We start from the raw sequence: 13,434 nt of genomic DNA on the forward strand, positions 1-13,434 counted from the left end.
GGAAAAGGGAGTAACACAACTCGCAAAAGTGTAAATGATGGTCTTAGTTTTACCGTTAATTTTATGCGAACATGACTGAGTAAAAAACACAGGAAGGCACAAACATAAGGCCAACATAACAAACAAAACATCCATAGCTGGAAATAAGAAGAACAATTTTATGTATCTATAAAAAAAAGTAGGGCTAAAGAACAAATTCTTTCCTCAACATAAAGGTTTGGATGCCTGTGATTTTCAAGCCCTCAGGCAGCCCTGCATAAGAAAAATAGGCATGGTGCTTTCATGAAAATCCCTGCATAGACCTTGGAACACATATAGAAATCATGGTTTGTGGATATATGCAGGTCAAAGCACCATCGGCCAGAGAATAAGTGATCTTAAACCATAATCCATGAACAATGCCTTCTTCTTTGGCTTTTAAATGCTCAACAGGGGAACAATTGTTCTGTAGTCAGACAAATTAAAATAATGTTCTTTTAAGAAATCATAGATGATGAGGAAACTGGACTGAAGAAGAAAGGGATCCTCCAGCTTGTTATCGGCTAAGTTCAAAAGCTTGCATCTCTGATGGTATGAGGGTGCATTAGTGTCGCTGGAACCAGTAATTTGCACATATGGAAAAACACCATCAAAGCTGAAAGGCTTATACAGGTTTTATAGAAACATATGCCCCCAATCAGACAATGTCGTTATCAAGGAAAGCTATGCATATCAGCAGGACAATGTTAAGCTGCATATTGCATCTATAAACAACAGAATGGCTTTTTAGTGGATGAAATCAAGTGTTGGACTGGCCTGCCTGCAGTCCAGACCTTTTACCATTTGAAAGCATTTTGCTCATAATGAAATGCAAAGAAAAACCAGGTCTGTTAGCAGCTAGAATCCTGTATTAGACAAGTATTGGATATTGATATTCCTCTCCCAAAAGCCAAGCAGCTGGTCTCCTAATTTCTTAGATATTTACAGACTTTCGTTTAAAGAATGCTGCTCAGTTCATTTACATTGCAGTTTTAGGCTAAAATCATTTAAATAAATTATGGTTTTATTGTAAGATAAGTGAAGTACCACTGTGGGTTTTCAAAGGCCGTCACTCAGTCACTTAAAGCACCTTAGGCATAAATCACAACCTGAAGTTGTCTTTAATGCATCATGCTCTGCACACATGGATTAAAGGATTTTCAGCCATTCTTCTCTGCACATCCTCTCAAGCTTTGTCACATTGGTTGGAAATCATCTGTGGAGAGCCATTTTCAGGTTTTACTTGACTGGGTTCAAGTCAGACTTCTGGCTGAGTCACTGAGAGACAATCACAGACCTTACTTTAAGCCACTCTAGTGTTGTGTTGTCTGTCTCCTCAGGATCTTTGTTCCTGGGATCCTGAGTCATTAAAGTAATTTTTGTACTTCACTTCGTTTAGCAGTCCATCTAGCTTTACCTTGTCCCCCTCCAGCTGCTGAAAAATCATCCTGTGGCCTGATGCTGCCATCATCACACCATTCACCATTGGGATGTTACTTGTGAGTGCCTGGTTTGCTCAGGATTTTATGCTTAGAATTGACATTAAAATGTAGATTTAGCTTAATCAGACCAAAGAATATTGTTTCTCACAATCTGTGTTTCATGAAGGTGTTTTTTAAAACTCCAACCAGCTGGTGACACTTGTATATAGCTGCTCTGTTATAAGTACCTGAAGCAGAGAGGGCTGTGGTAATAGTTGTTTTTTTTTCCCATTCACCTACAGGATCTGTGGACCTCACTGTGACTTTTGGGTTACTGGTCACCTCTCTCCTTTTTATTTTAGTTTTTTTGGTGTGTGTATCATTCCCCAGATCTGTCCCATGACTGAGCCATTTTATAATCTCTAGAGACAGTTCTTTAACTTCTCAAACTGGCTTCTGTTCCAATATGACAACTATTGTATGCCTTTCAGGTAATTTCCAATCAATTGCACAGTACAAGTACACTCTATATAAGGTACAAACACATTTCATAAACATCAAGAGAAATAGGCAATAGACAAGCTAAATATCAAGAAGCAGATTTACTGTCTCAGGCATATTTAGACTGTAGGCATACAAATCCTAAATAGCAGCCATAGGTGTGTCCAGCTTTAGGGGCCAGGACCCAAAACCGCACTGATTTACAAACAGAGGCACAACCAGCTCTTTTCAATAATGACCAAAGGCTTGTAACAATAGTAACACAAGTCAGCGTACATACAACACCGACACAGCTCTTTATGTAAAACTACATTTAAATATTTTTGTTAGGTTGATTCACAGTTTATACAAAAAAAAGAATGAAAAAAAACTGTTATGTGTACTATGTGTATAAAGTGCACATAACTGAGGAAGACTGTTTAAAGCCTTACATGAAACTAAATGACAAAAAGTACCAGTACAACTGACCTAACATGCAACGATCTCCTCAACATTCTGTCCACCCCTCAGATATCTGCACATCGCTATTATTTCAGATGATGAAGGTATTTTAATAGAAACCGCAAGGATGCATAATAGCATCCTTGCCATTTGGAAATGTTCTATTCCTCTGCACTCATGCACACATAGGTAAATCTGAAAGATGACATCCGAGCTACAGAAATTGTGGTGCATCCATTAAAACAAAACAAAGAGAAATTAATCAATGAACAAAACAAGAAGGGCTTCAAAAAGGGCACTAGTGGCTGCAAGGTGACGTTTTAGATCAATGGTTCCCAACCTGTTTTCCTTGAGGACCCCCCTTCAGGCAAATACTTTAAAGCCATGGACCCCCTGACCCTCCATATGATGAAACCATGCTTGGTTTAATGCTTCAAAAGTGAGATTCTCCCAATAAATACTGAGTCCTGTCCTTTGATGAAGCCGAAGTTAAACAAACAACATATAGCCTTACTTTTTTCCTTTAAAATAGGGACAATTTGCGGACATTAATCACAATGGCACTTAATGTCCAAAGCTTCAGGGACCCCCATGCTCTTTGGGGGACCCTCTTTGGGTGTCCCAGACCCCAAGTTGGGAACCACTGTTTTAGATAATCCAAGTCATCTTAGAGTTTCTCCAGTCAGTTTATGTAAAAAGAAGTGGCTTCTCAGTCATTTCGACAGGGCCATCTTACGAGGTTTTTAACTAATTTTGACACGAATGGAGAACCTCTTGCACATACCCTCTCCTCTCGCTGAGGTTGTGCAATACCTGCGAGTCTTCCAGCAGCAATAAGCAATGTTAAGCATTATAGTTAAAACGGCTATTTTAAGCAGATAATAATGGCACAGCTGGTTCTGAATTGTGGGCACATAATGTGACTTAAATGGAATTCATTAAAATGCTCTCCTGTCTAAATTCAGAAAACTTCACAGGCAGTAAATTAACACTGTGCCACAACAGTAAATGCTGACAATGTGACACCATTGTGCGTTCACACTGACCTTGCAGTGACAGTAATAGTAATAATAATAGTGCTTTGACCCGTCGAAGGGTATGATTGTTCCAACTTTATCTGTGAAGATTAGATTATAACCTTTTGTGTGTGTGTGTGTGTGTGTGTGTGTGTGTGTGTGTGTGTGTGTGTGTGTGTGTGTGTGTGTGTTTTCAGGCTGTTACATTTTGGTCAATTTTTTTCCCTTCATCTGATAAAATTTTACAGTTTGAGTAATATTTTGAGTAACAGATAAACAGCAGTCTACACATTCATTTAGCAAAATTTAAAGCAACTTCTGCATGTCAAAAAATATATCTAAATATATATAAAAGTAGATTCTCATTTACATCAATGAAATAACAATAGAAATGCTACATGTAGCAACACTACCAAAGAAACACTACCTTTTCCACCATGAAAATGCATATATTCTCACTTTATCTAAAAGGAAAAAAAGCTCTGTCTTCACTACTTGTCCTCAAGTAATAAATTAAATATGTCAAAATGGTCAGAACCACTTCTACATGTTGGAGGGAAGAAAATGTTTAAACAATATAAAGAAATGTGCGCATTATCTTTATTTTAAGTCCCCTGTCCAGTCCCTAAGCCTCTTTATTTTTTTTCTTCAGCCAGCTCATCCCTGACTTAGTACCAAGTCAGTTGAAGCTATAATTCTATTATTCCATTCACATAATCTAACAGAATAACAAATAAATGAGCAACAAAAAGGTTGTGTGTTAGTCAAATGTCATAACTTTTAAGTACCTTCACAAATCTGCCCTGAAGCATGTTTTCTGGTAACATGTGTGAACAACAGTTATTTATCTCAAACCATGGTGTGTTTTCTTAATCGCAAATGTTATTGGAAAAATAACCTTTTGCTCTTCTTACACATCCTGCTGCCATCTGCTGTGCAAAAGGCTACACAAGTTACTAGTGCTGTAGTCATAGAAGTAATTATTTTACATGACTGAAGGCACGTTCAATAAGTTAGCACACAAAGCCAAATTCTTTCTTTTCTTTTTTTTTTTTTTTTTTTTTTTTTGGTTTTGTTACATGTTTTGGGAAGTCAGTTATTTCTCCATACAAACATCACATACCCAATATACCCAGTGGAGCATTACTAAGAGCAACACTGTGTGTGCTTGGTGCTGAATGGTGACAGCTGGTGTTTTTTGCACACATCCTCAGTAAAAGGAGAAAAATATCCATTACCAAAAGCAGAACTGACACTGTCTGAGGTAATCAGTACCTATTAGTATTAGTATTAGTATTAGTACTACAACTGGTTGAGGGACTGCTATCAATACAGTTCAAAAGTAATGTAAGGTTTTTGTTAAAAGTAAATATTTTGTTATTATCTAACCAATTAAATATGCACAGCTTAGAAAATGAATTAAGGCCTTGCTGTTCTCCAAAGGTTGTTGGGTTAGCTGGTTAACATCCACTGGGGTCTGCAGGTAAAATGATCATTTGATTTACATAAAAGGCAGAATCACATGTTCATGTGTGCCAGCCCATAGCTACCTTTAAATATGTTTTTTCCAGTGGGGTTTCATCTAGTACAATTTCTACACTGTACCAATGCAATTTTCTTACTAGTGACTTCTAGTGCTGAGGATGAAGACTGCAATGAGTCCAGCATGCATTGAGCACTGGTTAAATGACCAGTGCAGCAAGCATGACAATGGGTTTAATCAGCTTATCAGGCTCAAACAACTGCAGATTCCAATTGTTTGCTGGCTAAAATGAATCAGTTGATTAATTTTTGAGCCAGGTGTAAAGCCATGGTAAGTCTGGATCCTTGTCTCATAAAAAATGATCTATTTCTGTCACTCTATCTAAAACTGTTATCAAATGAATGCATAATCATACATAAAGTTGATATGGACTACATTAGAAATTCAATGTTTGTATAGATTTTATTGGCCTTCATTACAACCTTCTCAATATAAACTTATCTTTAAAAAAAAGAAAAAGAAAAGTTTTTTGCTTTGATATTGTTGTTTAAGGGAGCTTATGAAACTTTTCTGCTTTGTGTTGTTAGTTTTTGACAGAGATTTCATTGTGAAAGCTTGTGAAGCTACAGTGCAACACTCCAGGGACGAAACAGCGGACACAGCTGTAATGTCTTTCATCTTTTCAGTTTGAGAACTTCCTGTGTTTTCAATGGACACACTAATTTCACGGCTACAAACATGCACTGAGCCCAAACCAAAATGTGAGCAGATGCATAGTAGCACACACATCTGCACAAACACAGGCATTAATGCACACACATATGCAATTACAGAACAGACATAGAGTGAAATGGCAGACCTAACTAATTTTCACCACACCAGGTCTTTTGTGCACGTCTTCAAGGAGCAGAATGCCACCACTTTCACTCCGCTTTTACATAATATTTTCCTTTCTTTGAAGTGGTACAGCTAAATGAGTTTTTAAATCTCAGTAGGTTTCACTACCACAGAGAAATACAACCACAGTTGATGGGCACCACTTACATTCAATTATCTTTGTTCTTCTCAAATACACACACACACACACACAGACACGTCAGTTATTTCTGTGACTCTCATTACCAGCCCGTTCTGAACACTGCGGTTCTGCTTCAGAGCCCTCTATCTAAAATTATGCAGATACAGTGCTGCACTTCACATACATCCAGTAAAAAAAAGAAACAGTGAAATCCTCTAGGGGTGTAAAACAATAAAGGAAATTAAATGTGTCATTAAGCATTAGCTATGCCTTTTGTTTTGTCACAAATTTGATGAATTTGGAGCTTCTGTTAAACTTCCATTGTCTCAATGAGAAATTATTTGCATAAAATAGTCCACATTACTTATTTTATGATTAGTATGAGAATGGTAATGAAATGACAAGAATAAAACAAATGGATAACTGTTCAGTGATTATATATGGACCATGGGGGTGATTTATTATTAGGCTTGACATAAAGTTAAATTATGATATTTTCTACATTTTCTATATTACTCAGCAGGGTCAATCTTTCTCTATGTGTCCAGCCTCCTTATGTTATACCAGACAGAATTCAGTTTTTCTTATCAATAAAACTGCTGTGCTATGACTCATTTTCATGCTACATTATACATTTGGGACTGATCAAAATAATTTGTTTTCGGTTGTACAGCGTCACAAACACAAGCTAAAAATATAAAGTGTATGAAACATTTTCACAGCATATTTTCAAGATCCCATGAAACAGCAAACTCATTTATCTCAAAAGCTGAATTTGTTTCTTTTAAAGTTTCTGCTGCCACTCATATTCACATGGATCTTGGCACAGACTGGAAAACTTGACTGCAGTTCTTGGATTTTGGACAGCACTTCATCACATTTGTGCGGCTCAGCCTCTTGTGGCAGCTCAGAGGGGGACACATCGATAAATCTAGCCGTCACATTGTGGGGAAATTAAGCTGGCAGAAAGATGGACGGGAGAGGGGTAGAGACGATGAGAACAAACGATACAAGCACTAATGATCTAAGTGATCACACATGGTGGAGGATGTATCACCACTCCAAGTGCACTCTAAATTCTAAATCTCTCTCTGCAAACACAATCTCTATCAGTCCCTTTATAAATAAAAAAGAAAAAAACTTGTATTTTCTTTCCATCCTCCCTTCTTTTCACCTCAGCTTCAAGAACAACTTCCACAGAAATAATTCAAATCTGAATCTGAAAATTGAGTCAGTAAGTGCAATCATCATCCCTGATGGGAGGAGTGACTCATGTTGAGTCTTTGCGATGCATCTGTGCACTTTGCACAGTTGCCAGTTAATGTCAACCCACTGACTCATTTTGTTCTCTACCCACCCAGCAAAACACACACCAAGTTAACAGCTGTTTCCATTTCTCGTATTAAATCAAACCTCTCCCAGGACAACTTGTACAAAACTATCCACAAAGCAAAATGGTTCTGTTGAGCAAGAAACACACTGACCAAGTGTTTTTGTTTTAATGTGTGTTATATATGTGCATGTGAGAATACACACATATCCCACTCATTGTGTAAATGCTTTGACCTAAGGTTTGTTTTCGGGGTCTGCAGGTGTCCTCTGAGGGACTAGATCTCGTAGGCACTGCTTCTTCGCATTCTGTAGACTAATTGCTGGGGTGTAGTTGCTGTTAGCGGCATGTCTGCGTAGATATTGTGGCTGCCACGCGTTCCTAATGTTCATTTGACACATAGGCCGCTCACGTTGATGCGAGGTAACATGTTTCGTGCACAAGTTGTGATATCGACTTGAACACCAGTGGCGCTCATGTGAACAAGAGCATGAACACGATAGGTCAGAAGTAAACACAATGGCGGAAAGTTTTGAAGACTGTCTCTCTGTCTGTGACTACTGACATCTGTATGATTTTTCCTACGCACGTCACAGTGACAAACATTTGTGTCTTAATAGTTGGCAAGAAATTGAAAGCGTTTTCAGGGTTGATGCCCCAGAAATACAATGGCAATGGTAGATTGACCTTTCACTATTCTAAAGTCCAAGTGCTGTGTACTCCACCTTCTTATGAATATAAATAAATAAACTAAAGAAGTTTATGTAAAAATGGAAGAACAAGGTGTGAAAGACAACCTGACGGACTAACTCAAAAAAATATGCGAGGAATATGGAAAAAGATGAAGGTAATGACGGGAAGTTAGAGACACAGGAGGAACGCAATGTAGAACGTGTGATGGATGGACCTGATGGGGAAGGTGGAGAGAAGGGAGATAGATGCACCCTCCACCAGCTACCTCACTGTCAGGTACTCAGCTGTGCTGCTGGAGTAGGCAGTTGGTAAGAGCTGTGTGTGTATGCGTTCTACACAGCATTTGTGTGTCTGCCGCATGTTCCCCGAGTCTGGGGACCAGTGGGGGGTTGACAGATTATCTGTCGAGGAGCAGGCTGGAGGGTTCCCTCTCTCTCTCATTTTTCCCTCAGTCACTCGCTGGCTCGTTTCATCCTGTGCTGCTCAAGGTCACTGCAACACTGCAAAAGTTTGGATGGTACATGATACCAGAAGCTTAGGGGTGATTCAGCACTTTTCCACTCCTCTGCTTGTCTTTAGCTGCCAGACTGGCATGAGAACAAGTGAATCTCCTGTTACCTGTCTAATATATTGCTATTGCACAACCCTGCTCATGGACTTCTGGATAATGACTTCTTTGTTAATGAAATGTAGAACGTGTTGGTGCATCATGTCTGTACAGATGCTTCTGCTTGTTCAGTTATGTAATAACCTTGATATTCATCGTATCCAGTTGTTTCCAGCTCAAGAAGGATTTCTGGTTTCAATAAAATTAAATCTATGCTGTTCTATGTATCATAAAATAGCTGTTTTATGATCCACAGTTACAGTAAAAGCTTACTCATGATTTGAGCCTGTCTTAGCTTTCCATTCAAGTCCTACGTTGTAGTGGAAAACGGAAATGTATGACTTTAAAAATAAAAAGGAAAATGCTTTGTTGAGTACTTTCGTGAAGTTGTAAGTTGGATTAAATGGATAAAAATGAGATATTCACAAAACTGATTATAAATCAGTGGGTAGATGTTCAGCCAGCAAGGCTATGTTTCAAAACTGGGGTTGTGCTGCTTTTCAGCTGCACGTTTTATTTCCTTCCAGCTGCGTCTGCCCAATAACAGAGGAGATGCATTATATTGGACTCAATCTGATCCCAGGCCTGTTTCTGGATGTCTTCAGCTTGGCAGGACAACAGACAAAAGCTGCAATGTCAGTCCCAATTATAGAGCAGCGCCAAGGAGAAAAAAAGAGAAGACAAACATGCTGGATATTTAATATTTGAGGTCAAATTTTCAAATTAGTTGTAGTATTGTTGTACAGTGACCTCGAGTGTTTGCTTAGAGATGGACAGTAATGGCTGAGCAATGGTATTAGTGTTGCTGGTGTTCCACAAACCTTTGTTTTATAAGAAAGTCCTCTTACACAGCAAGGTAGAGGTTATTTTGCATAATAGCAAATCATGAAAGCTGTAAATGCACTGGAAGAGCTGCACTCCTTTCCTACTTTGTCATAAACCAGTCCTATTATTATAACACAAGACTGTATAGAGAAAGACAGCATATGCCAAACAATATAGCTTCATTAATAAAATGCAAAAAGGACGGTGGTATACAGTATGAACTCTTCATACCAATGTAATCAAATGCTGCCTGTGCCCCACTCACGCCTGTCTATCTGTATTTGTCAGCAATATGCTGAGCTACATTTGTTTTTTGTTTGTTTGGGGGTTTTTTTAAGACAAAGCGCCGCCCTTACACTTTTTGGACAAATATCATCCTTGTTCAGAAGCAGTGTCAATTTAACACAAATAGTCAACACTTAAATATCTGTCATGAACTACGCACAGTTGTGTTTTTTACTAAATAGCCGAATGAATTTCTGTGACACACAGAACTCCATGAAAAGCATCTATTTAGCCCTGCAAACATACCCACACCAGATCAAAATGAACCACTGGAGGAATGCTGCTGTTATTGAGTTTTGGTATTAAACTTTTTTACCTGCACCTTTCTGCCTCCTGCCTCGTCTGCCTGCATTTAGGTCCTCACCTCTGCCACATGTGACAGAAAGGTCTGACCACACATGGACCCAGCAGGCCACCCCCACCTAACCCCTGCAGAGTTGGTGAACTGGCTTCAGTGGCGTGCCTCTCTTTCAGAAGATTCTCATGAGAAGTTGCCATTCTGGGGGTTAAGACTGGTGATATGGACAGTGCTGTTTGGGAGCTGCACGTCTCAGTGGTCTGCATGGACCCCGGCTGTGGCCAGAAGGAGGCAAGGTTCCAGACGATCTTGCTTGCACCATCACCTTCAGCTCCAAGGCCCACGTCTCCAGTGTCACCACCAGCTTCACGGTCCATGCCTCCAGTGTCTCCAGCAGCTCACATTTCCAGTATCGCCACCAGCTCTGCAGCATGCCATGGTGGCACCCAGGTCCCATCCAGCGCTTCAGCGTCCGACACCAGCGCCCAGGTCCCATCCAGCACTTCAGCGTCCGACTCCGGCTCCCTGGTCCATGCTGCCTCCTGAAGTTCCTGTCTCTGAGGGGTTCCCGGAAAGGAATGTTCCTCCTCTGGTTCCCGTTCCCGAGGGGGTCCTATGTTGGTACGCTCCTCCTATGGCTAGTGTTCCCAAGGGGGTCCCGCGTCGAGATGCTCTTCTGCTTCTGGTTCCTGTTCCTGTGGGGGTCCCGAGTCGAGACATCCCTCCTCTGGTTCCTGTCTCTGAGGGGGTCCTGAGTCGAGACACTCCTCCTCTGGCTCCTGTTCCTGAGGGGGTCCCGGGTCGAGATGCTCCTCCTCTGCTTCTGGTTCCTGTTCCCAAGGACGTTGCACCTCCTTTGCCTCCTGTGGTTCCTACCTCCTCGGAGGTCGCACCTCCTCCACCTCCTGTGGTCTATGTCACCGAGGAAGTTACTCCTCCTCTGGCTCCTGCCTCCAAGGAGGTTGCTCCTATTCTGCCGTTGGATGCTGCTGAACCCTCCAGAGATCCAGCTGCTGCAGTCACAGCCTCCGGGCTGCCCTCTGGAGGCAAGTCTGCTGTCGTTTCAGCCTCCGGGCCACTCTCCTCAACTCTGTCACCTGAACTTGGGCCTGGCCTGGTTTAAGTCATTCAACATCCTGCGTTGCTATGGGAAATTCTCGCCTGCTAGGTAGGCTGTTCCACTGTATGAACATTAAGCAAACTTCGTAGTGTGTAGACTATGTAGGACACTCCGTAGCCTATGTAGTGTGCACACTCCATAGTGTGTAGACCTTGAATTGAGACACCACTCCTGAATTGGGACGCAGCTGTTGAATCATTAATTTAACATCGTTTTAAACCCTGTCATCATGCTCCGCTATTCCAGCCTTTGTAGTGTAGCCTGGCTGAAGGAGTGAGAATTGAATGGATCTATTGGTCAAATGGCGCAACGACATCATTCTGCATGACTGACGCTTGACATTTACCTTTTTGAGAAATTAAGAATATATCAGCATTTAATCTGCAAAAATCCAGCCAATTATGATTGTTTTGACAAGGGCTATTATCGGTCGATTTAATTAATCAATCGGTCGGGCTCTACTTTTTTCCCGAGATACATATATATTAATTCACATAATTAAAGACATTTGTAGAGTTGATACACATCTGAAAGAATGTTCATTGATATTAAGAATGAAATTTTTATTGGTTGTTAATCTTTCATGTATTTGTGTCAATTAGGAACAATAAAGGGAAAATCATGATTTGTCAAATCATTCCCAAAAAAAGGTCAAGATAATTCATTTTCTGTAATAAGAAAATTGAATTAACTGCTCTGATGACACATTACCAAGAATACCTTTCTCATTTTCTTTTACTGGATTTCTACATTTTTTTTACTCACATTTGCTTCCTGTGCTTCCCTCAGTTTCACTGTGTGTACATAGTCCAGCTAACCACTGTGGCTTTTCTTGAATTTCTGTAGCTGAGTCACCTTGTACTCCACACTGTATCATTCATAATATCATCTTGCCAAAAGTTTCCCCGGAGTCGGATGTAACTGGCTTAGCATGAAAGAGGACTGTGAGTGTTTGTGTTGCAGTATGTGTATTTGTGAAAGAGAGAGAGAAAGAAGAAGGAGGACGGCCCTCTTTACATTTAAGCCTCACTGGAAACAGCCAAAATAGCATCAAATGACCCTCATTCCAATCCTACAGTAACCCACCAGACCAATTTTCCAACAAGCCAGTTAACTGTGCTTTCACATGGTCCAATGCTTTCCAGCCTCTTTTGTTTTCCAGCTTATCTATAATCCATCTATCTACTCAGAACAGTTTCAATGATAGCAGACATTTTTAGACAACAGCCTCTCACTGCAGCTCCAAAAGATGGAAGAAAAAAGAAAAAACAGCTCTGTGTCCACAAACCTCAGTTCATGGACCCTAAACCAGCTCCAGATTTATGTCTCACCACATTCTCCACATCACAGAAATACAAGCCTTTTCCTCAACTATTGTATCCACCTAATTCTTAGTCTCACTAACACCAAATCCCTCTATGAAAATATTGACTTAGCATTAAAGTGATTTATTGTATAAAAGTACATTTGGTGTTTCATTTATGGCTTGGGTCAGAAATACCCAAAGCAGCTACAAAACTACATTCTTTTGTTGAAGCAGAGCTGTAGTTTTACTGAAGTTGCAACAACTTTTGTCCCAGACTTAACCCTAGTTTCTCAACACTCATTGCGCCCTTCTGACATCCACCCCTTCCTATCCTCAATTACCCGAGCCTGAACTCTCAGCTCCAGTCTGTCTTGTTTCCCAGCCCCACACCCTTACCCCTATCTCACCCCACCTCTTGTTCCTCATTCAGAACCCCTAGCCAACATCTCCACCACCCCACCCCAGAACTTAAATCCTTAATCCCTGTCTATCTGTAGTCATTCACTTCCAGCCAAGACCACAAATGTTTCAGCAGGCTGCTCTCAATCTCTCACAGTTTGGGTCAAGAAGGCAAATCTTTTGACAGGAGGGTTCCTTTAAAAGACAGACTTGGGCTGTCAGCAACTATATGTGAAAAGCTGAAATATAAGCTGTCTATAATGAATTGTTAGAATAAATCAGACAAAAATTTGTGGTATTGAATAAACTGAAATATTCACACTTCACTGCTGCGAATTTTCACCAACCAGGTTTTACAGAAAGTAAAGCAGAAAGCCTTTACAAATCAGCAAGCAGGAGAGAAATATTAGAAAAGAAACCACTGACCTTTGCTAAAGCTGGGCCGTCTGCCACCCACATTGTCAGAAAACAGCCACCTGGTTTAAGAAAAAAGAAAAAACAGACAGGTTCCCCTCTTTATTTTTCCATTGAACCTGTTACTGCATTCTTCTTTTTGTGAGGTGGCTCTTGACTCGTGAAGAGGTCGGGTTATAGGAAGTTAGTCATAATAACACCAGCAGACAGAGGATTTCAGCTGGCCTACTCACCATAGCTCAGTCTCAACACAGCTGCA

General features: G+C 40.3%; 1 protein-coding gene across 1 annotated transcript in view; it reads right to left on the bottom strand.

Annotated features, from left to right (window-relative positions):
* The window catches only part of LOC121641929 (RNA-binding motif, single-stranded-interacting protein 3-like), a 175,867-nt gene extending 162,663 nt beyond the window's left edge, over positions 1-13,204 (bottom strand). Inside the window, exon 1 of the mRNA XM_041988322.1 lies at positions 13,188-13,204. The gene's annotated coding sequence lies outside the window, so the exon portion shown is untranslated. The remainder of the gene's footprint in view (positions 1-13,187) is intronic.
* Between the last annotated feature and the right edge of the window lie 230 nt (positions 13,205-13,434).

The sequence above is a fragment of the Melanotaenia boesemani genome, chromosome 6 (assembly GCF_017639745.1).
Source record: "Melanotaenia boesemani isolate fMelBoe1 chromosome 6, fMelBoe1.pri, whole genome shotgun sequence".
NCBI lineage: Eukaryota > Metazoa > Chordata > Actinopteri > Atheriniformes > Melanotaeniidae > Melanotaenia > Melanotaenia boesemani.